Source organism: Phascolarctos cinereus, unplaced genomic scaffold (assembly GCF_003287225.1).
Source record: "Phascolarctos cinereus isolate Bilbo 61053 unplaced genomic scaffold, phaCin_HiC Scaffold_5;HRSCAF=322, whole genome shotgun sequence".
NCBI lineage: Eukaryota > Metazoa > Chordata > Mammalia > Diprotodontia > Phascolarctidae > Phascolarctos > Phascolarctos cinereus.
The window spans coordinates 260231129-260254682 of NW_027555958.1; the positions used below are offsets into that span (position 1 = coordinate 260231129).

General features: G+C 37.8%; 1 pseudogene; it reads right to left on the reverse strand.

Moving 5' to 3' along the window:
- Positions 1-20481: 20481 nt before the first annotated feature.
- On the reverse strand, positions 20482-21337 carry LOC144457677 (heterogeneous nuclear ribonucleoprotein H-like; annotated as a pseudogene).
- Positions 21338-23554: the final 2217 nt, after the last annotated feature.

The window sequence follows — 23554 nt, forward strand, 5'->3', positions numbered from 1 at the left end:
TTGAATAACACTTTTTTTTCTTCCCTGTTTACCTTTTTATGCCTCTCTTGAGTCTTGTATTTGAAAATCAAATTTTCTGTTGAGCTCTAGTCTTTTCCTCAGGAAGGTTTGGAAGTCCTCTATTTGATTGAATATCCATCTCCTTCCTTGAAAGATTATGCTCAATTTTGCTGGGTAGTTGATTTTTTGTTGTAATCCAAGCTCCTTTGCCTTACAGAATATCAAATTCCAAGCCCCCTGATCTTTTAATGTAGAAGCTGCAAGGTCCTGCATAATCCTTCTTCAGCTCTTCCAAGAAGGCTTTTGGGCTTTAGAACAGTTCATATTCCCCTTTAAGGTTTTAGATGTGGGTATAATGACAATGCTGTCCTCTTCTGAATTTGCGTTTTGATCTTCCCTGTCCCTATAGAAAGAATCTATGGTCATTGTCCATTTCTGGTTTTTGCTCATGATGTTTGCCTATTTCCTGGCTTTTAAAATTAAGTGCTCCTATTGGAGCACAGGGGGTACGGTTTCAGGCTTTTTATGCTAGCAGCCAGAGACCTAGTCACTGGCTTTGTGTGCTGGTGTCTCAGCTGCTGGAGGCTGTAGAGGTCTGGCAGCTTACCTTGTACTGAGCTGGGGTCCCAGTGGTGGTAGCTGGCCTGTGCTGAGGCCAGGTGGTGTTTTTCTGCATTTCCCTGGGGTTGCATTGAGGCTCTGGGAGAACAGGTGGTCTGGCCCCTGGAGGAGGCCTGCTCACCCAGGCTGCTCTGAAACAAGGGGAGGTTTGGCTATTGGAGGATACCTGCCCACTGGCGCACATGGTGATTTTCCAAACTGGAGTCTACCGGTTCCCCTGGCTGTGCCAATGCATGTGGTGTCCTAGTATTGGTGCTTGCCTGCTCCACCACATTGGGGCTCAGGATTTCCTGCTGGTTCGCTGAAGTGGGGCTTGCTGCTGGCTCACTGGCTCACCTCCTGTCCTGTACTGCTCCCCTTCCACCAGAGCAAGAGAGACCTTTCCTGTTAATCCCCCAAGACTCTTGGGCTGCACTCTGTGTTTCTACTGACTCCATTGTTCCAGGACTTTTCCTGGGGCAATATTTTCTGGGTTTTTAGAGGTCAGTAAGGGAGAGTGAGAGCAACTTATTGCTTACTCCACCATCTTGGCTACCAGAAGTGGAACTATCTCAGGATAACAGCAATTTTTGAAATCAAACATTCTAACACAATTCAATCCAAAGACATACTAATTTGATACTTGCATTCTCAGGGATGATTATAGGAAAATATTAAAATCTTTATTTTCCGTAATTAAACTAGAGTAGAAAACTTTGTATGTATAGTAAAAACATTGCAATTCATAGCATACAGTAGTCTCAAATTTGAGCTGAGGTGTTTCTGGCAGTGTTTTTTGGCATTGTGTGGCATGACAGCCTGCGCAGTGCAAAGTGTACATGTTGTGTGTTCAGAACTAAGGCTGCAGTGAAGTCGCACAATGCAGCATGAGCAAACACTGCCAGAAACACCTCAAATTCATTATGTGTTTGATTTTGAATTAATTTTTTAGTTATTACATGTTAAGAAACCTTTTACTGTTGCCAAATTTATTGCAAACACCCAAAAGACACATTTCCCTTCACATGATCCTATTTGGGGTTGTGACCCACAGTTTAAGAAGTGCTGCTTTATAGGACCATATGCACTGGTACCACTTGGTCAAGTGTATTCTCAGTAGTACCATTTCTGGGGATAATAATGAATTGCTTTCCAGAATGGCAGGATCAGTTCATAGCTACAACAACAGTATCCTCTACAACATTTACAAGTTTCCCTGTGTCTTTGCCAATCTAATGAGTGTGAAGTGGAAATGAAGAACTGCTCTAATTCCATTTATTATTAGTGATTTGGAGAATTGATAGCTTAGAGATATGTATGTCCATATCTTTTGACTATTAATCAATTGGAGAATATATAGTTCTTTTTAATTATATCTTTCTGTGGTTTAAATATTGGCAGACTGCTTTATTTCTCAATTTTTTTGCTTTTTTTGTTTGTTTTTTTACTTCTAGGCAATTGGGGTTAAGTGACTTGCCCAGGGTCACACAACTAGTAAGTGTCAAGTGTTTGGTCTGAGGCTGCATTTGAACTCAGGTCCTCCTGACTTCAGGGCCGGTGCTCTATTCACTGTGCCACCTAGATGCCCCTTATTTCTCAATTTTTTGAGAATAATTTATGCAGTTCAAGTATTAGTTGTTCTTTTAATGTTTGATAAAATTGCTCCTTATAATTCGTTCTAGAGAGTTTGGGGAAGATTACAGCATGCTAGGATGCAGAGAATCCAAGACTCTTTCAAGCACTCAACTGGGGCTTAGAGATGCCCCACTCAGTTAAGCCTCACCCAACCCAGGAATTCACAGAAAAACCTTTGGCTCCTTTCAGAGCTCCTACAGTGGTAAGGCACACCTAAGATCATCTAACATCTACATAGGGATGCCAGGAACCTGTTTCTTGAAGACAAGATGACTTATATAGACATGGACATCATGATAGACATTAAGGCTGTGTAGTTGGAACTGCCCACATCTTTAAGTGTACCTGAAGAAGACATATTCTTTTTCTAGCAGAATCCAGGGGTGAAGGACTTGTTCACTCACTAAGTACACTTTGTAGTAACTGGACAAGGAAAGGAGAGGAGAGAAGAGAAGAAAAAGGAGGAGAGGAGAGGAAAAGAAAGGAAAGAAGAGCCACATTTACCTTCCATAATATCATATAACTTGGGGTGAAGAGAGTGGAATCCTTACCCCAGTTAGCTCAAACCCTGGGAACCTTTGAGCCAACTCAAAAGGGAAGCATAGAAAATCCAGGGCTTGGGAAGGTGGCTCAGGAGGAGCTATGGACTTAGAAATCAATTGGACTAATTCTATATAGGAACTGAGCTAAGCTCTGATCCCTCTCTCCTCCCCAGAGACTGAGGTAATGTAGAGGGGTCAGTGGGGGACTATGCTTAGAAGTGTTTGTATATTTGCTACGGTATACCTTTGAAATAAATATCCCTTTGTAAAACTTAATCTAATTGTTTAGTGATTAAATAACGTTGTTGCGCTAGGACTCCTAAAATTGGGAGGAACACAATTCTTGTAGTTTGAGCCAATGGTATCCACTTTCAACTCCAAAAAACCAGAAAACCATGGGGGAGAGGTGAAAAGTATCATACCTGGCCATCAGGGAGTGGGGGCCTTAGAATCCTTTGTTAAACTGGTATAGACAAACTTCAGGGGTGTGTTGAGACCCAATTACAGAGGACAGAGTATACAAGTAGTTGTTCCTGGAGCCTTCAGTTGTCCCCAGTGCTTCATGCCTGAGCTTCATGGAACATGGGCCCAGCAATTGTTAGCCTTCCCTGGGACCTATAGTTGCAGGAAAGTCACTTTGGGGCATTCTGGGCAAATTCAGTACAGCACTCCCTCCTCAAACTGAGCAGGGTTCTGAGCCTTCATCAAACTCCTGCCTGGCTACTTAAACCTGACTTGACAGGGAGAAGTTTTAGGATGTTCTGGGCCATTCCAACTCTACAATCCAAGACATATAGCTTAAGTTCAGTTCAGTCCCCAAAGGGCTGCAACCCAGCCTTATCCTAATAGAAAGACCGGGACAGGGTCCAGTGGAGCACTAGTGGTTCAGGCCAACTGGCAGGAAGAAGACCCTAGGCAAAATCCAGCCCAAATAGCTCCAGAAACTTGTAGTGGGAGTCCAGCATAGAAGTAACATCTAAGTCCAGCACCAGATAAGAAGGACCTCAATCAAAGCCAGGAGTTGAGAGAGGTCTCAGAATTCTGTGACAAGAGGGAGGTCCCAGGGAAAGCCATGGAGTATCAGTTCCTACTGCCTAAAGCCAAATGTGCTATATTTCACCCCTCCCTCAGGGTTCTCCAATATCCTTAGTATCCTTAGCTTTTATGTAAGAATATTTATTTTAAAAGTATATCAAGAAAAAAACATAAACATTCCCCCAAACACTTAGGGGGCATAATCCTCACTAACCTTCCTTGACCTCTAAGAAGGGGAGGAGATTAAATTCACAGTTCAACTTTGTGTATATGTATATGTATATGTATATGTATATGTATATGTATATGTATATGTATATGTATATGTATATGTATATGTATATGTATATGTATATGTATATGTATATGTATGTGTATGTGTATGTGTATATGTATATGTATATGTATATGTATATGTATATGTATATGCATATGCATATGTATATGTTATGTATATGTATATGTATATGTATATGTATATGTATATGTATATGTATATGTATATGTATGTGTATATGTATACATACACATACATATATTCAAACATATATTCATATGTGTATACATCATTAGTCCCAGCAAGTTCTAAGTCCACAGTGCCTCCCTGGGGTTGTATCCCAGGTCCCTGCTTTGTGTTGGTAGCCTGGAATCCAAGGTTCTAAGGTCCCCAGGGCTTAAGCTCATATATCTAGGATGTATTTCCTGAATCAAGAAATGAAAAGGACAATTGAAATAAGATCAGACTCTCATGCCTGTGTCTTATGGCCTTGGGACTGAATGGGAGGAAAAGGTCCCTTCTCCAACAATCTCAGCAAATGATACCTACCATGGGTGTGAGAGACTTTTACCCTTGAAAGATCAGAAAGAGAAAGTGACTGTGCCTCATTCAGGTAGATTTAAATACACAGGCAGTTCTGGCTAGGTAGCTCAAGGAAAGAAAAAAAAAACTTGTTGCCACTCACATGGTAATTCAATGGAAAATATTTTCTTCCAGACACAGGTCCCTTATCTCTGTCATGTAGGTACCTCAATTTTAGGTAAACTGGGCATGCATCAAACCTCATTACACAAGGATGGTTCAACATTAAGAGAAAACAAATCAGCCTAATTAATCATATTAAAAACAAAAGCATCCAAAACCAAGTGATTATCTTAATAGATAAAAAAAAACCTTTGATAAAGTACAACACTTATTCATATTAAAAAAAAAAACAACCAACACTACAACGGATACATGCAGAGGAATATTTTTAAAGTTATACATATTATATAATATAGAGACATATATACCTAAAGCTATGTATATACATATATATATATATATAACCAAGTATGTATATGTGTATGTACACACATACATATATGTGTATATGTGTGTATGTATGTACATGTATACACATGCACGTGCATGCACACATACACACACACACAAAAGCATATATATATCATAGGAATGCACTAGAAGTTTTCCAGTAAATACATGGGTAAAACATAGGTTACCAATTTCCCTGCTATTTTTTGGAAATAGTTCTAGAAATAGTAATAATGAAAGGAGAAAGAAATTAAAGTATAAAAGAGGCAAAGAAATATTAATTTATCCTTATGTGAGGATGACATTGTGACTTAGAAAATCCTAGGGAAGCAACAAAGATACTAACTGAGGCAATTAAAAACTTCAGAAAGTTGCAGGCTTGCTACAACTCTCAAAAATCAACACCATTTCTATAAAATAATACCAAAATCAAAAAGATGATAATAGAAAGGTACATCCAATTCCAAATAATTACAAAATACACAAAATATTCGGAGATCATACTACCAAGCCACACAAAATGCTTGTATAGATTAAATTGTAAAATGTTTCTTAAAGAAATAAAGAAAACTTAAATAATTGGATAAATAATCAGCTCTCATAGATAGATCATGCCAATAAAATAAAGCTAACAATAATACCAACATTAATTAAATTTCAATCCTATACCAATCAGCCTATTAAAAGAATACTTTACAGGTATTGATAAAGTAATAATTAATAAGTAATAAAAGAACTATAATATCAAAGTAAATAGTGAAAAAGGAATAGGGATGAAGGATATTTCAAACCATATTATAAAGCAAAAGTCATTAAAAACCATTTGATATTGGTTAAAAAAAGGCAATAGATCAATGGAATAAAATAGAGAGAGAATAAAAAATAGTAGAAATCAATAGCCTAGTGTTCAATAAACTGGAAAAATAAAAACTACTACTATTCCATATTTGATTTTTAAAATGTTGGGAAAACTGAAAATCAGTCTGGCATAAATTAGGCTTACACCAATTAATACCATCACAATAAATTCGACATGGATACATGACCTTAGTATTAAAATAGATCATTTCATTAAAAAATTAGAAGAGAAGCAAATTACATACTTTTCTTTCCTGTTCTTAGAAAATCAAGAAATTGAGGTAATTACAAAAGATAATATAGATATAGTGTTATTTTTAAAAATTAAATCAGCTTAAAATCTGCAAAACAAAATTAATGCATCTTGGGTAAGAAGGGAAGTGGTTGAATGGGAAAATATTTTTGTCAAACTTCTCAAACAAGGGTTAAATAACCAAGTTATATGAACATTTGATGGATATATGTAGTATATAACATCACATGCCATTCTTCAATAGGTAAGTGTTCAAAGGATATGAACAAATGGTTCTGAAAAGAAGAATTTTAAACTATTAAAAACCACATGAGACTGCACTAAATCATTATTAAAGAAATGTAAATAAAAACATTCATGAGGTTTTACCTCACACTCTAAAATTGCCAAAGATTCCAAAAGGTGAGAATAGCCAATATTGGACAGGATATGGGAAGATGGTCACCCTAAGTGCATTGTGGGTGAAACTGTAAATCAGTATAGCCATCTTGGAAAGCAAGTTGAAATTGTGCATATAGGAGAGAAAATGTTCATAACCTTTGGCCCCAAAATCCCACTACTAGGAATATATTCTAAGGATGTCATTTCATAAGAAGAAAATCTCATATAAAACAAAATATTTGTAGCAGTACTTTTTGTAGTATCAATGAACTGGAAATAAGGTTTGATTAGGGAATAAGTAGCCAAATTGTGGTACAGAAAGTCTATTTCTATAATAAGTAATAAGAAATTACTCTGAGAAATTATGAATATGATGAATACAGAGTCATGGAATATCTTACGTGAAATGATGCAGAGACAAGAAAACAATATGCACAATGATACAGAAATGAAAATGGAAAGAATAAAAAATACGAACAAAATCAAAAGTAAATGTTGCATAATTACAAAGAACCAGCATGGCCCCCCAAAAAGATAGGAGAACATCTTTTTCCACCTTCCTGTTCATGTTTCCTTAAAAGTGAGACCTGACGGGTATGCAGCATTGCAGGTATTCTAATACTTTTTTGACCTATTGATCAGTTTTGATGATTTTTTCTTCTTACTCTTTTTTCTCTCTTAAAATATTAATTCTTATATGGGCTGGCTCTGAAAGAGAGGGAGAAAGAGAGATACTAGGAGATATTTTAGTGATATAAAAACAAAAAATTAATAAATTTACTTTAAAAAAAGAGAAAGGGAAACCTTTATGATGCCCAATAGACATTTTTAAAAATGGTAGAATGCTTTAATATCTTCATTGTATATGAAAATAAACAATGTGCCTCCATAGCTTAGGCTAATCTCCCTAGCTACATAAGACTCCCAAAGTACTATGGAAGGTGAAAATGACTAAACTCAAACTAATTATTCTAAGACAAAAATCAAGGGGGGAGATTTTGAGAAAGAAGGAGAGAAAAATCTCCTATCTTCTGCCTAGAGATTACAGTCTCAGAGCTAAGCCTCTGTGGAAGTCAATGTGAACAAGCTTCTGCTGCTTCTAAGCTAAGGGTTATCATCCTAGCTGAAAAAACTTTGTTTCCCTACAGGTGAAAAGAGCACAATAATATTCCAGCTAGAGAGACTAGCACTTTGCCTAGTCAGTGACTGAAGTTGGATGGGCAGCTGCCCATCAGATTGAGCCCAGGAGACCAAAGGATTGATTGATCTAGTAGAGATGCAATATTCTGAGAAAAGCCTAGTGACTGAGAAGTCAGTCAGCCAACTGCCATTGAAAGCTTTTGATTAGGACAGCCATTTATTAAGAGCTTATTATGAGGGGAGGTAGAGTTAAGACGGCAGATCAGAGACAGCAACCCAGATGAATCCTCTCATTCCCTCCAAACAACTTAAAATGATGCCTCAAATAAGATTTTGGTGCAACAGAACCAATAAAAAGGTGGGGTAAGTTATTTTTTTTTCAGCCTAAGAGAGCTTAGGAGGTCAACAGGAGAAGTCTGTAATATCCAGATGGGTGCCAATCTGGAGTGCACTTGGAGAGAGCACCAACAGAGGTGGTAACAGTGACAACAGCAGCAGCTTTGGGAATTCTCAGCCCAGAAATGCTTGGGGTAGGGGAAGGTGCAGAGAACTGGTCAGAAAGAGATTACAGGGGATCCTTTGCTGGCACAAAGTATAGCTGCTGCTAATTGACAACTCTATTGCCCATATATAGTCCTGGGTCACAGGTCCAGGGTAGAGAGGAGAGTTGGGGATAGGTCACAAGACAGCAAGGCCCTAGTCTTAGTTCCAAGGCAAATAGTAGTGCTAGTGCTTATGGATGCAGTGGACCAGGGAAGATCAGGAGAGCAGTGACCATACCTCTCCCAGGGTTACACTACCTTGGGAGCACCAAAAACTTGCATATTCCCAGAATTAGCTCAGAAAACAGCAGTGTGAAGAAGCCTGAAACTTGAAACAGTGCCTCTCCACCTGCAGAAGAGTACGGTCCAACTATAACATAAAGTTCAAAGTTGAGAAATAGTCTGGAAAAATTAGCAAAGAAGAACAACAACAACAACACAACTTCATAACCATAAAAAGCTACTGTGGTAGCAGGGAAGGCCAAGACACAAACTCAGAAGAAGACAATGTGAAAACAGCTATAAGCAAAGCCTCAAAGAAAAATGCTAATCAGATATAAGCTCAATAAGAATTCCTGGAAGCATTAAGAAAGCTAAGAATGGTAGAGGAAAAATTGGGGGAAAAATGAGAATGAAGCAAGAAAATTATGAAAAGAAAACTAACACCTTGGTAAAAGCAGCACAAAATTATTGAAGATAATATCACTTTAAAAAGAAAAACAAAACAAAATAAAAAATGGCTTAATGTAAAAGAGGCACAAAAATTCACTGAAGTAAAGAACTCCTTAAAAAGCAGGATAGGCTTGGAGTAGAAATGGAAAATGGAAAATCTCATTGAAGAAATTAATTCCTTAAAAACTAGAAATGGGCAACTGGAACTCCATGAGACATCAAGAAACAATAAAAACAAAGTCAAATGAATGGGGAGAAAAAGCATCTCTGGGCTGAGAATTTCCCAAACTGCTGCTATTGTCACTGTTACCTCTGCTGGTACTGTCTCCAAGTGCACTCCAGGTTGGCACCCATCTGGATATTTCAGACCTCTCCTGCTGACCTCCTAAGCTTTCTTAGTCAGAAAAACAACTAACTTGGACAAAAGATTGAGGACAGATAATTTAAAATTTTTTGGACTACCTGAAAGCTGTTACCAAAAAAAAGAAGGAAAAAAAGAGCCAGGACATCTTATTTCAAGAAGTTAAAAAGGGAAATTGTCCCAATATCTTAGATCCAGAGGGCAAAATGGAAATTGAAAGAATCCACTGATCGTCTTCTGAAAGACATCCCCAAATGAAAACTCTCAGGATTCTTATAGTCAAATTCCAAAGCTCTCAGATCAAAAAGAAAATACTTCAAACAGCTAAAAATAAACCATTGAAATATCATGATGTGACAGTCAGGATCACACAAAAGTTAGCAACTTCCATGGCAAAGGAGCAAAGGGCTTGGAACACGATATTTTAAAAGGAAAGGACACCAGGTTGGGCAGGGGGGTGTCAGCCTAAAGCTCATGTGGCAGCAACACCAGTCGTGGCCTTGGAGGTGGAGATGGCAGCAGCGGCTTCAGAGCTCTGAGACCGAAGACAGCAAAGAGAATGAACAACTGGCCAGAAATAGATTATGGCATGAAAAAATCTGAGGCTTGGGACAATCATTCCCTCCCCAGGTGAACAGAGCCCAATTTTAACATAAAATTCAACATATGATTCAAGAAATAGGCTGGAAAATGAGCAAACAACAACAAAAAGAACATGGCCACAAAAAAACTTCTATGGTGACAGGAAAGATCCAACACAAACTCAGAAGAAAACAACTTGAAAACAGCTATAAGGAAAGCCTCAAAGAAAAATGCAAATTGGAGACAAATCCTATAAGAATTCCCAGAAGAGCTAAAGAAAAATCTAAGAGTGGTAGAGGAAAAATTGAGAAAAGAAATGAGTGATACAAGAAAATTGTAAAAAGAGAATGAACAATTTGGTAAAAGAAGGCACAGCTAGGTGGTGCAGTAGATGGAGCACTTGGCTGGAAGTCAGGAAGACTCATCTTCCTGAGTTCAAATCTGGCCTCAGACACTTACTAGCTGTGTGACCCTGGGCAAGTCACTTAACACTGTTTGCCTCAATTCCTCGTCTGTAAAATGAGCTGGAGAAGGAAATGGCAAACCACTCCAGTAATTTGGCCAAGAAAACTCCAAATAGTGTCATAAAGAGTCAAATATGACTAAAATGATTCAACAACAACAAAAGAAGCACAAGAAATACTAAAGAAAGTAACACTTCATAAAAGTTGGCCTAATGGCAAAAGAAGCACAAAAATTGACAGAAGGAAAGAACTCCTCAAGAAGCAGAATGGACCAAATGGAAAAAGAGGCACAAAAGCTCACTGCAGAAATTAATTTCTTAAAAATTAGAATTGGGCTAATGACTCCAAGAGATACCAAGAAACAACAAAACAGTCAAAAGATGGAAAAATAGAAGAAAATACCAACTATTCTCATTGGAAAAACAACTAACCTCATGAAAGAGACATTGAAAGAGTTTACCAATCACCTCTTGAAAGAAATCCCAAAATGAAAAATCCCAGAAATATGATAGCCAAATCCCAGAACTTCTAAGTCAAGGAGAAAATATCACAAGGAGCCAGGAAAATAAAATTCAAATGTTGTGAAGCCACAGTCAAAATCACACAAGACTTAGCAACTTCCACATCAAAGGAGCAGAGGGCTTATAATATAATATTCCTGAAGGCAAAGGGACTAGGATTATAACCAAGAATAACCTACTCAACAAAACTGAATATAATCCTTTAGGAGAAATAATGGAAATTTAATAAAATAGAGGACTTTCAAGCATTCCTTGACAGAGCCGAACAAAAAAAAATTTGACATTCAAACCCAAGACTCAGGAGAAGCATAAAAAGGTAAGAATGAAAGAGAAATCATAAGACACTTAATAAGGTTAAGCCATTTACATTTCTTTATGGGAAGGTAATATATATAACACCTAAGAATTTTATCGTTAGTAGGGCAATTAGAAGGAGTCTATGTAGACAGAAGGCATGGGTGTGAGTTGATTAGGTTGGTATAATCTCAAAGAAACAGAAGCAAAAGATTCACTGGGAGAAGCTGGAAGGAAGAGGAATAATAGGGAAATTATCTCACCCAAAAGAGAGGCACAAGCTCTTACAGGGGAGGGCAAATAGGGGGTGGCTGGAAATGCTTAAATCTAGCTCTCATCACAACTAGATCAAAGAGGGATACACACACACACTCAGTTGGGTATAGAAATGTATCTTACCCAACAGAGAAGTAGGAAGGGAAGGAGATTAGAGAAAGAGGGGATGATAAAAAGGAGTGCAGTAGTCAGAAGAAAACAAACTTTTAAGGATGGTCAGAGTGAAAAGAGAGAGAGAAGAAACAGAAGAGAACAGAGAAAAGGTAAATACACAGTTAGTGATCAGAACTGTGAATATGAATTCAACAATATGTTGTTTATAAGAAACACAGTTGAAACAGAAAGACATACACAGAGTAAGGCGTTGGAGCGGAATCTATTGTGCTTCAGCTCAGGTAAAAATGGCAGGGGTAGTAATCATTATCTCAGACCAAGAAAAGCAAAAATAGACCTAATTAAAAGAGATAATTAGAGGAAGTACATTTTACTAAAAGGTACCATAGACAATGAAATAATCAGTTCTAAATATGTATTCAAAAAATGGCAGAACATTCACGTTCTTAAAGGCTAAGTTGAAGCAGTTACAGAAGGAAATAGAAAGTAAAAATATACTAGTGGTTGACTACAACTTTTCCTTCTCAGAACTAGATAAATCTAGTCATAAAATAATTAAAAAGGAATAAGTGAAGGAGAGGAATGGAATTTCAGAAAACTTAGATGTGTGGTCTCTGGAGAAAATTGAATGGAAATAGAAAGGAGTATAACTTTTTCTCGGATATATATGGCACCTTCAAAAAAATTGATAACGCATTAGGGCTAAATGTTACAAACAAATGAAGAAAACCAGAAATATCAAATGCACCCTTTTCAGATGATAATGTAATAAATATTACTGCCAATAAAGGGCATTGTATGCATGAATTAAAAATTAACTAGAAATTAAATAATCTAATCCTAAAGAATGAGTAGGTCAGAGAACAAATCACAAGAACAATCAGTTTCATTAAAGGTAATGACAACAATGAGACAATGTACCAAAATTTGTGGGATGCAGCCAAAGTAGTCCATAGAGGGATATGTATATCTATAAACACTTACATCAATAAAAAAGAGGAAGAATAGATCAATGAATTGGGCATGCAATTAAAAAAAAACTAGAAAAAGAACAAATGAAAAAATTCCCAATTAAACACCAAAATAGAAAACTTTTTTTTAAATATAAATTTATTTATTTTTAGTTTTCAACATTTACTTCCACAAGATTCTGAGTTCCAAATTTTCACCCCATCTCGACCCTCCTCCACCCCAAGATGGCATGCATTCTGACTACCCCTTCCCCTAGTCTGCACTCTCTTCTATCTCTCCCCCCCTTCTTTTATCCTTTTCCCCTTCTATTTTCCTGTAGGGCAGAATAGACTTCTGTACCCCATTTCCTGTATTTCTTATTTTCCAGTTGATTGTGAAAACATTTTTTAAACATGTGTTTTTAAAACTTTGGGTTCCAAATTTTCTCCTTCCCTCCCTCCCCACCCACCCTCATTGAAAAGGCAAGCAACTCAATATAGGTTATACATGTGCAGTTATGCAAAACACTTCCATAGTAGACATGTTGTGAAAAACTAACTCTATTTCCCTTAATCCTATCCTGCCCCCCCATTTATTCTATTCTTTCTTTTGACCCTGTCCATCCTCAGAAGTATTTGCTTCTGATTACCCCTTTCCCAATCTGCCCTCCTCTCTATCATCCCCCTGCTCTCTTGTCCCCTTTCCCCCTATTTTCCTGTAGGGTAAGACAGATTTCCATACCCAATTGAATGTGTATGTTATTCCCTCCTTAAGCCAAATCCTATGAGAATAAGATTCACTCATTCCTCTCACCTTCCTCCGTTTCCCCTCCACTGTAACAACCTTTTCTTTTCTGTTTTTTTGTGAGATAATTTACCCCACTCTACCTCCCTCTTTCTTCTTCTCCTAGTATAATGCTCTCTCATCCCTTACTTTTATTCTCAGATATGACCCCTTAATCTTCAACTCACCCTGTGCCATATACCTATCTATCTATCTACTATATACTACATATAATTTCCCCCCTCCAACTACCCTAATACTGACAAAGGTCTCATGAGTTATAAATATCATCTTTCCATGCAGGAATGTAAACAGTTCAACCTTAATAAGTCTCTTATGATTTCTCTTTCCTGTTTACCTCTTCATGTTCCACTTGAGTCTTGTGTTTGAAAGTCAAATTTTCTATTCAGCTCTGGTCTTTTCATCAAGAATGCTTGAAAGTCCTCTATTTCACTGAATGACCATTTTTTCCCCTGAAGGATTATACTCAGTTTTTCTGGGCAGGTGATTCTTGGTTGTTATCCTACCTCTTTTGCCCCCAGAATATTATATTCCATGCCCTGCAGTCCTTTAATGTAGAAGCTGCCAAATCTTGTGTCATCCTGATTGCGTTTCCACAATACTTGAATTGTTTCTTTCTGGCAGCTTGTAATATTTTCTCCTTGACCTGGAACTCTGGAATTTGGCTACAATATTCCTAGGAGTTTTCCTTTGGGGATCTCTTTCAGGAGATCTGTGGAGTCTTTCAATTTCTATTTTGTCCTCTGGTTCTAGAATATCAGGTCAGTTTTCCTTGATAATTTCTTGAAAGATGATGTCTAGGCTCTTTTTTTGATCATGGCTTTCAGATAGTCCAATAATTTTTAAAATCTCTCTCTTGGATCTATTTTCCAGGTCAGTTGTTTTTCCAATGAGATATTTCACATTGTTTCTTTTTTCATTCTTTTGGATTTGTTTTACAGTGTCTTGATTTCTCATCAAGTCACTAGCTTCCAATTGCTCTATTCTAATTTTTAAGGAAGCATTTTCTTCAGTAATCTTTTGGACTTCCTTTTCCATTTGGCCAATTTTTCTTTTTAGGGCATTCTTCTCCTCATTGGCTTTTTGGACCTCTTTTGCCATTTAGGTTAGGCTATTTTTAAGATGTTATTTTCTTCAGTATTTTTTTGTGTTTCCTTTAGCAAGCTGTTGACTTGTTTTTCATGATTTTCTTGCATCACTCTCATTTCTCTTCCCAGTTTTTCCTCTACTTCTCTTACTTGCTTCTCAAAATCCCTTTTGAGCTCTTCCAAGGCCTGGGACTGATTCATATTTTTCTTGGAGGCTTTGGATGTAGGAGCTTTGACTTTATTGTCTTCTTCTGGTTGTATGGTTTGATCTTCTTTGTCACCAAAGTAAGATAATATAGTCTGACTCTTCTTGCACTGCTTACTCATGATCCTGGCCAATTATTTGAGTTTTAAACTCTTTGTTAAGGTAAGAGTCTGCTTCCAATGTGAAGAATGTACTGTCCCAAGCTTCAGGGGTTTATACAACTGTTTTCAGAGATACCTGTAGGGACCTGTAAATTTTCAGTTCTTGCAATGTGGTATGATAAGAGGGGAGGTGTTTACTCCTTTCCTGGCCTGTGCTCTGGTCTATTAGTGACCAGAAGCACTCCTTTCTGTCCTGGAAACTGTGAGGAAGGTTTTCTCTCCACAGCCTCTACAAGCTCCACCAAGCCAGCACTCCTCCTATTCACCCAAGGACTGCCACCCAGAAATGGGACCCAGATCCAAGCACAGGCAAAGCAAGAGGTTCCTGCCTCAGCACTGGCAAAGAGATTCCTGCAATCCCCCTGTGATCAGCCACTCAATTCCCCCTCAGTCTGTGGGCCAGAAGCTCAGGACACAGCCACTGCCCCGACGCCCACACTCTGAGCTCTGGAACTAGCTCTGACACCTAGCTCCTCTCTCAGCACTGCAGAAACAGACTTTTCCCACTGACCTTCTAAGTTTTCTTTGGTGTTCCTGGGTTGAGAAGTCTTGAAACCACCACAGCTGCCCGCAATTCACTCCTCTGAGGCCTGCTCCAGGTTTGCTGCAGCCTACACCCCCATGCCACACTGTGCTCTTCTACCAGCCCGGCGTGATATACCTTTCTGATCAATCATCCAGATTGTCTTGGGCAGGAAATTTGTTTTATTCTGTCTTTTTGTGGGTTCTGCTGCTTTAGAATTTGTTTAGAGCCCTTTTTTATAGGTATTTGGAGGGGTTTGGGGGAGAGCGCAAGCAAGTCACTGCTTTCACTCTGCCATCTTGGCTCTGCACCGCCCTCCCCCAAATAGAAATCTTGAAAATTAAAGGAGAGATTAATAAAATTGAAAGTAAAAAACATGAACTAATAAAATTAGCAGTTGGTTTTGTGGGGAAAAAAATACATAATCATTGGCTAATTTAGTTTTTTAAAAAAGAATGAAAAGCAAATTACCAGCATCAAAAATGAAAACGGTATATTCATCATCAATGAAAATGAAATTAAAGCAACTATTAGGAGCTACTGTGCCCAATTACATGCCAAAAATGACTATTTAAATTAAATGGATGAATACCTATAAAAGAATAAATAGCCCAGATTAACAAAGAAGAAAATGTAATACTTAAATGACTGAATCACAGAAAAAGATATTGAACAAGCTATCAATAATCTCCAAGGAAAAAAAAACCCCAAACACCAGATGGATTTACAAGTGAATTCCTCCAAACATTTTAAGACCTATGGTGGTGTGAGTTGGGAAAGTAAGCTCTGAGGCAACATTACACTTTTACTTGTGTTCTCTGATACTATGTAAGCACCTTAAATGTAGGGACTATTTCTCTTTTATCTGTACATCCCTATTGCCCAGCACAATTCCTAGCACACTGTATGTACTTAATTGGTGATTCATGGGGTCATTGGATGATAGGTCAAGAGGTAGAAGGGACCTTAGAAGCTATCTGAGCTCATTTTACATGTGGCACTCCTTTCTTGGCACTCACAACTTGTACTTGCCAGTTGGATTCCCCAGACTCCTCTATCTCTTCAGGATATTCTGTGGGACCAATGGGTTTACCTATCAATTGTCAGGCAGCGGACATAATTAGCTTACTACAAAGGTATTTACTGGAATATTGTAATAAGGGGATTTACACTAGAACATTTCTTCTATATGAGCAATATAGAAGCTGTGCATGTGGACTTCCTTCTCTCCCACACATATCATGAAGAATATGCATGGCAGAACCTTACCTCTGGACCTCTCCCGCCTAATCTCCATGAGTGTTCTGCTTGGTCTCCAGCCTTCAATGGGAGTGGGAAATGGAGAGGTGAGCAATTTAGCAGAATGCTCTGTGTGTCTCCTCCCTTATCTCTAGCCCTCAGAGGCTTCCTGTATCTCTACTTCTTTCCTGGATTTCTGCCTCTGGTGGCAGTGGGAAGTGTAATAGAGGACATCTTACTATGCATTTTTCTGCATGGTCTCCAGTCTCCTGTGGAAAGAGAAGCAGCACCATTCTGTTATACCAATCTGTTGTAGCTGAGGTGAGGGGAGAGGGCACCATTCTATCAACTTTCTTGGTTGGTTTCCTGTCTTGGGAGAAGGAGAAAAATCACCTTTGTTTTTGCTCCGTCTTTTTTACTCTTTTTACTCCTTCCCTTGAACTGCCCAAGGACTCCACCCTGAGGTCTCAATCTTATTGACTTTGCAAACCTCTCTAAATTTTTTACTTAAAGTTTAGCAAACTCCTCACGTAAAATGTTACCCATCCCAGTGACTCTGAAACCCCATAGATCTTCATCTAAACCCTATTCCTGACCCTCCTTACTGTCTGATTCCTTACTCCTATTCTCCTCAACCTCCCCACTTCCAAGTCCCAAACAAAAGCTATCTGCCTCTTCCACTGTATCCTCTGGAATGTCTGCTCCATAGACAACAAAGATTCTTTCATCTAAAATCTTTTCCTGTCACTCTCCCTCCACAGTGGCAGCTAGGTAGTGCAGTGGAAAGCAAGTTGGGCCTGAAGTCAGGAAGATTTGAGTTCAATTCTGGCCTCAGACACTTACTTTCTGTATGACCCTGGACAAGTCACAGACACTGGGTAGACTTTGTCTATCTCAGTTTCATTAAATGTAAACTGGGGATAATAATAACATCTACTTCCCAGGGTTGTAAGGATTAAATGAGATAAGTGCAAAGCATTTAGCTCAGTGCCTGGCACATAGTGCTTAATAAATGCTTGTTCCCTACCCCTTTTCCTCCTATCTTCTGGCTCTCATTGAGACTTGGCTCCCTCCTGATGACAAAACTTCTCTGATTACCCCTTTCAACACTGGCTGCCCTTTCACTTATTCTCCCAAACTAACTGGTCAAGGCAGGGGAGTTGGAATACTCCTCGCTCCCCATTGCCACTTCCAGGTTCTCCTCCCTTCCACCATCACTCTCCTTTAACCTCTCCTTTTTTGAGGTTCATACAATCCACGTGTACTACCCAAATAAAACCTTCGTAGCTGTTGCTACCACACATTCTCCTTCATTCCTTTCACTCTCCTCACAGAGAAGCAGCTAGGTGGTTTACTGGATAGGGTGTTGGGCCTAAAGTCAGGAAGACTTGAGTCTGACCTCAGACATTTAGTTGCTATGTGACCTGGCTCATAATCTTTCTCTCCTTTCTAATTCTTGTCTTTCTAGTAGGATATTTCAACACATATCTATAGATATAGGTATTGATATTGATATTCCTGAAACACCTTAATCTTCTAGTATCTTTAAGATTGAATCAGGTGCAAAAAAATGTATCCACCACTCACAAAAATATCTTTCCTTCAACCAGTAGTGGTAACTTTCCTTCCTGAGTAGTCATGCCAAACCCACAGAAGACTTATGTCATGGGAACAATTTCTATCATTTGAATACCTGGGTGAGTAAGTTTGAAAGGGGTGGCATCTGGGGACTTAGGATGCTGCCATGGCCAATGCCATGGCTTTTCACAAAGGTAACACGATTTTCCTTCAATCTAAAAAGAACTTGTTACCTTAAGATTTTCTCTTTTCTTCTTACCAGAAAGAGAGTTTTAATTCTTTGAAATATATGTCCTTTTACTTTATTTAACCTCTCATTGAGTCTAACATGGATATTGTAACAGTCTTATAATCCCTAATTTCCTGTTAGTGTTCTCTCTCCCTCCCTCCCTCCCTCTCTGCTCTCATTGACTCTAATTATCTCTGATCTTCAATCAATATGCTGCATAGCTGCCAAAGTAATCTTCCTAAGGTCTCATTACTCCCCTAACCAGTGGATCCTCTATGCCAAAAGGACAAATTACATATTTCTCAGTTTGTAATTCAAATCACTAAACAACTTGGCTCCACTTTACATGGCCAATCCTTTTCTCCTATATACATTTTATTTTTTAGCCAAACTGAAGTATTTGCCATTTTCTGATCTCTCCCTACTTCTTCCCATAGTTCTACATTTTGCATGCCTTCTCTCATGCCTGTGATACACTCCTTCCTCATTTCCACCCAAAACTTTTCTCTTTCTGTGTCATCTTCTTTTTGAAGCCTTTTATGATTCTTGCCCTTCCCCAACCCCACAAAGATCTATCTCTGATTTAATCACTCATGTCTCAGACCTCTTAATTCGATTTTTTAAATGTATTTTCCTGTGCATGTATCTCATTCTAACTTGTACCATAATTATCTTTGTATATATGTTATTCTTCTGCTAGACTACACACTCCTTCAGGACATGAACTGGATCATTTTTTTTATCTTAGAGTTCCCAGCACCTAGCACTGAGTCTTTCACATAGTAGGAGCTTAATGTATGTTTGTTGAATTAAATTAAATTATCTCTTCTTTATTGGCCTATGGACTCCTGTGAATCATCAGTCATCTTCATTTCTTGAGTCTTAGGATGTTTCACATTAAACTCATTTAATGACTCTTCATTGTCTACCAAATAAAATCCAAACTCTTTAATCTGGTATTCAAGGTCTTCCATGATCTGGACCTAACATATCTTTCCAGTCTTCCTAACCTTCAGCCAAATTGGACTTATTGTTCCCCCAAACACTGTCCCTTTGACAATGTCTAAATAATTTCTTATGCTATTCCTATTTCCTAAAATGCTTTACACTTTCCTTTTCTATCTAACAAAATTCTACTTATTTTTCAATGCCCAACTTACATATCACCACTCCTCCATGAAGCCTTCCTTCAGCTCTCAAGCATAATGAAATCTCAACTTCCTTTGAATTTCTGGAACAGCAGCTCCTAACATCTTTTCTGCAATGGATTCTTTTGGCAGTCTGCTGAAACCTAGGGATCTCTTTTCAGGATAGTGTTTTAAACGCATAAAAAAAAAAAGGATTACAAAAGAGGCCTTGAACATAGTTGTCAAAATATTTTAAAAAAATGTTTCTTGGCATCAGGTGAGAACTCCTGACCTAGAATAACACTTCTAGCTACTAGAACTAGTACTCCTACTATTAGCTCATATTACTCCTTTTTTCACTTTTTAATCACAGACACACATTCGTTTTCACAAAAAAAAAAAGCATGCCTCCTAACATGCATCTCAGTGGTCCATGTAATGTGGGATAAGAGCAATATTTAACATAACTGAAATTGCTTTAACCTAATTATGCTTACTGCTTAAGTATACTCCTACAAAATAATTATCTTGAGAAAAGCTGAAATTGCTTAAGTTGCAATCTTTATGAAGCTTAGTTATGGCATCTTAGATGAATGTTTTTCTGTGTTCAAAAATACTGAACCTGAAATTTTCAAAACAATCCTGATTTCATTGACAATGAACATAAATCATAAGTTTATACTGCAAAACTGTTAAAGTTCATTTTTTGTTGTTTTTTTTTAAGTTGACTAAGAGTCAGTGAGGAGGATTACATCCTTTATTTGCTAATTTGTATTGGATATGTCACATTTTCCTTTCATTTCATCCACTCCCATAGACGCACAACTCCCACTATTACAGTAGCTAATATTTACTGCTCTGTTGCTCCCTCTGCAATGTTTGATTGAAAAACACTGGTGTTTTCCTATAAACCCAGGTCATATCTGCTTGTGATGCTTTGACCACTGAAGATCTCTCCATAAACCCCACCTAGCTTCTAGCTAGCTGGATCATGTTACCTTAACCAGTTTGGCAAACCATAAGGACCACTGCTTGCTCCTGCTGTAGAATTCAAGAAGCATTCCACATATCCATGCTGCATATTTATTTTGTCTTTTGACATAGCTGCCATGGCAACTTCAAGTATAGCAAATTCAACATCTGCTTCATCAGTCACTCTGCCACTGGGTCCAATTTCAATGTGTACTTGCACAGGGTTGAGTAGTGAGATAAAATTATAAATATCATTTTCAGTAGCTCTGTAAGGTAATCCTCTCATGTGCACACAGTGGCCTGTTATACTCTGGTAAGTGGACCCACCATCTCCATATCTATGAACATTCCTGGAAAAATAATAATTGATGTCTCTTCTAAATCTATCTGACCTGAAGCCATATCCATACTTATATCCATTGTAGTAATCACAGCTTCCATACCCTCCACCATAGACACCATATTCCTTTCCTGGAAGTCCACTAGCAGTATTACTCCATTTGGCATGATTTCCAAATCTGAAAAAAAAATTAAGCAATTTCTTCCTTAAGATGCACAAAGTCATCATTAGCAGACTATTTGGACCAGTATGCTTCAACACCACTCCATTTCAACATTGTTTGACCTGGAAACTTTAAAATATCTGTTTCTCCTAGCTTCTCTGTTTATTTTTTTCAGTGCCAATTTTACTTCATCTTCTGAATGCTTCCCCATTTTGTCTGCCCTCTCAGGTATAAATGAAATGAATGCCTGACCCCCCATTTTGAATTTTGCATTCTGAGAAGAGAAGTGTTGGACTTTATCAGCTGAGCATTGTCAGGGCAAGCCCTGGAAAATTTCATCATGAAGTCTTCTCTACCTTTGGTTTTCAGTATCATCTTGTTCTTATGGCATCCACTCAATAGTTGACTTCATTGTGGCTATGAAGAAATAGGCATTTAGCCCTCCTAAAGAACTCATTACTTGCTAACTTGTACCTATTCATGTATAAGTTTTGTCTCTTTATTATAGCTTAATTTCTTAGATTCTTAGATGAATCCTGATAGTATTTAGATATTCCCCAAAGAGGTGCAAAAATGAAAATCTCTCCATATTTTTTTCATCTTACATGATTCTTATCCATGTTCTTCCATTAAGCCTCCTTAAACGACCTGTACAATGCTTTTAAGTGGTGTGTGTGTGTGTGTGTGTGTGTGTGTGTGTGTGTGTGTTGTTTAGTCCTTCAGTACCAGCATAGCTCTCAGGATATCTATTATTCCTTATTCTCACTAAATGACAAGGTCACCCTTTTTCTGGTCATACATATCCCTGGTGTTTCTTATGACATGATTCTCATGCAAGTCATATATAGTTATTATGAAGTAGTCTTTGAATATTAGTTTTTAAAAGGCAGGATTTTGTGGCAATGAGATCATTTGAGTCTTTGGACCATTGAAATTTCCCCTCCATTTGATTCAGTTAAATCTCCTCCCTCTATTCCACTCTGGGACAGCTCGTTGTTTTTCTTCAGTACCTGTCCAAGGTACAATTCAATTAGATTATAATCTGATTGAATAACTCAATGGGTTGCCTGTTCAATTGCATGTTGCAATGTGGGCAGCATGTCTTTTTCATTCCCTTCCTCACCCTCCTTTTCTCATAGGAAAATATTGATGTTGATCCTTTTCAAATGAGAATTTCATTAAGAAGGTTTTGTAGCACTTCCAGAATCAATGCAATGTTATATTATCTGTGTGCATTTGGAGAGCCTCCATGAAGGTAAGAAATCCTTAGCTCTTTACTGCATAAAACATAACTCATGATGCTGGAATAAAGAACCCTGCCTTAGTCATCATTATATTTCACTCAGTGCCTAGTATACCACCTTATACATAATATTACTTGCTGAATGAATCTTTCTATTGAATTCAAAACATATGTTCAATGACTACTATGTCCCTGGAATGGTGCTAGGTGCTGGGGATGCAAAGACAAAACTAAAACAGTCCTCTTCCTTAAGAAGTTTGCTACAGGAAAATAACATTCACAGAAATACATATTAATAAATATATACAAATATGTATACACACATGCACACACACATACACTATATGCAAACACAGAGAATGAAAGCTAGTTTATTTCAGTTGAGGTGCACTCATAATTAGGGAAATCATCATCAAATTATTTTTTGAAGAGGGGGATAAGAAAAGAATGTACATAAACCTAAAACAAACTATTTGCTTCTCAAACACCACAGACAACAGAAGTACAAGAAAGTAAACAAATATAGTAATCAAGAACAACATCAACAACAGAGAGACTATTCAGAGATTTCTTTCTAAAAATACAGAAGAAATGGGTGAAAGTAGAAGTCAAATAGAAGAGATACTGGAGAAACAAACCTGAAATATCATGGACTTAAATCTCACAATAAATATTGTTTATTGTGGGACTAAATTTCCGAAGAGGAGAGTGTATCAAAGGAGAAAAGGGAAGAATAAGAAAGAGGAGATAATGTGATACATAACACTCTAATAAAGTCAGACAATAAAGGGAAAATGATTCCTATAGTCTTTTAGAAAGAAGAGGATTTATGGGAGAATGTGTAAGGAAACAGAGAGAGAAAATGGTGAAATAAAAGGAGGAAATATTATTTCAATGATGAGAGGGGGTCCTATGGAAGAACACTCCTGTAGGAGCATAGAGATATTCTATAATGGGAGATGGAGACCTTTCAATAGGCATAATCTACATGGGTTTGGTGCTTAGAGGGACCATTTATCTTACTTTAGAAGAAGAGGAATCAGAGTTTCTGGGGGGCAATTGACATTCAAAAGACTGGAAGGGAGAGATTTCATAACAAATAGGGGGAGAAGATCATGGGAAAGGCAAAGGGTAATAATGAACCACCCAATCACAGACATAAGATGACTCCCATAATGGAGTATCTGAAGGACCTATCACCTGCTGGAATTGGTATTTGTAAGGCTGAGGCACAATTTAAAAAGTGGGCCAGGAAGCAAGATCTTCAGGGTGATCACATAAGAGTGAACTTAAAATAAGTACCTTGGAAGCCTTAATTCTATGAGGCAGTGTAAACCTACTCCTTTTAA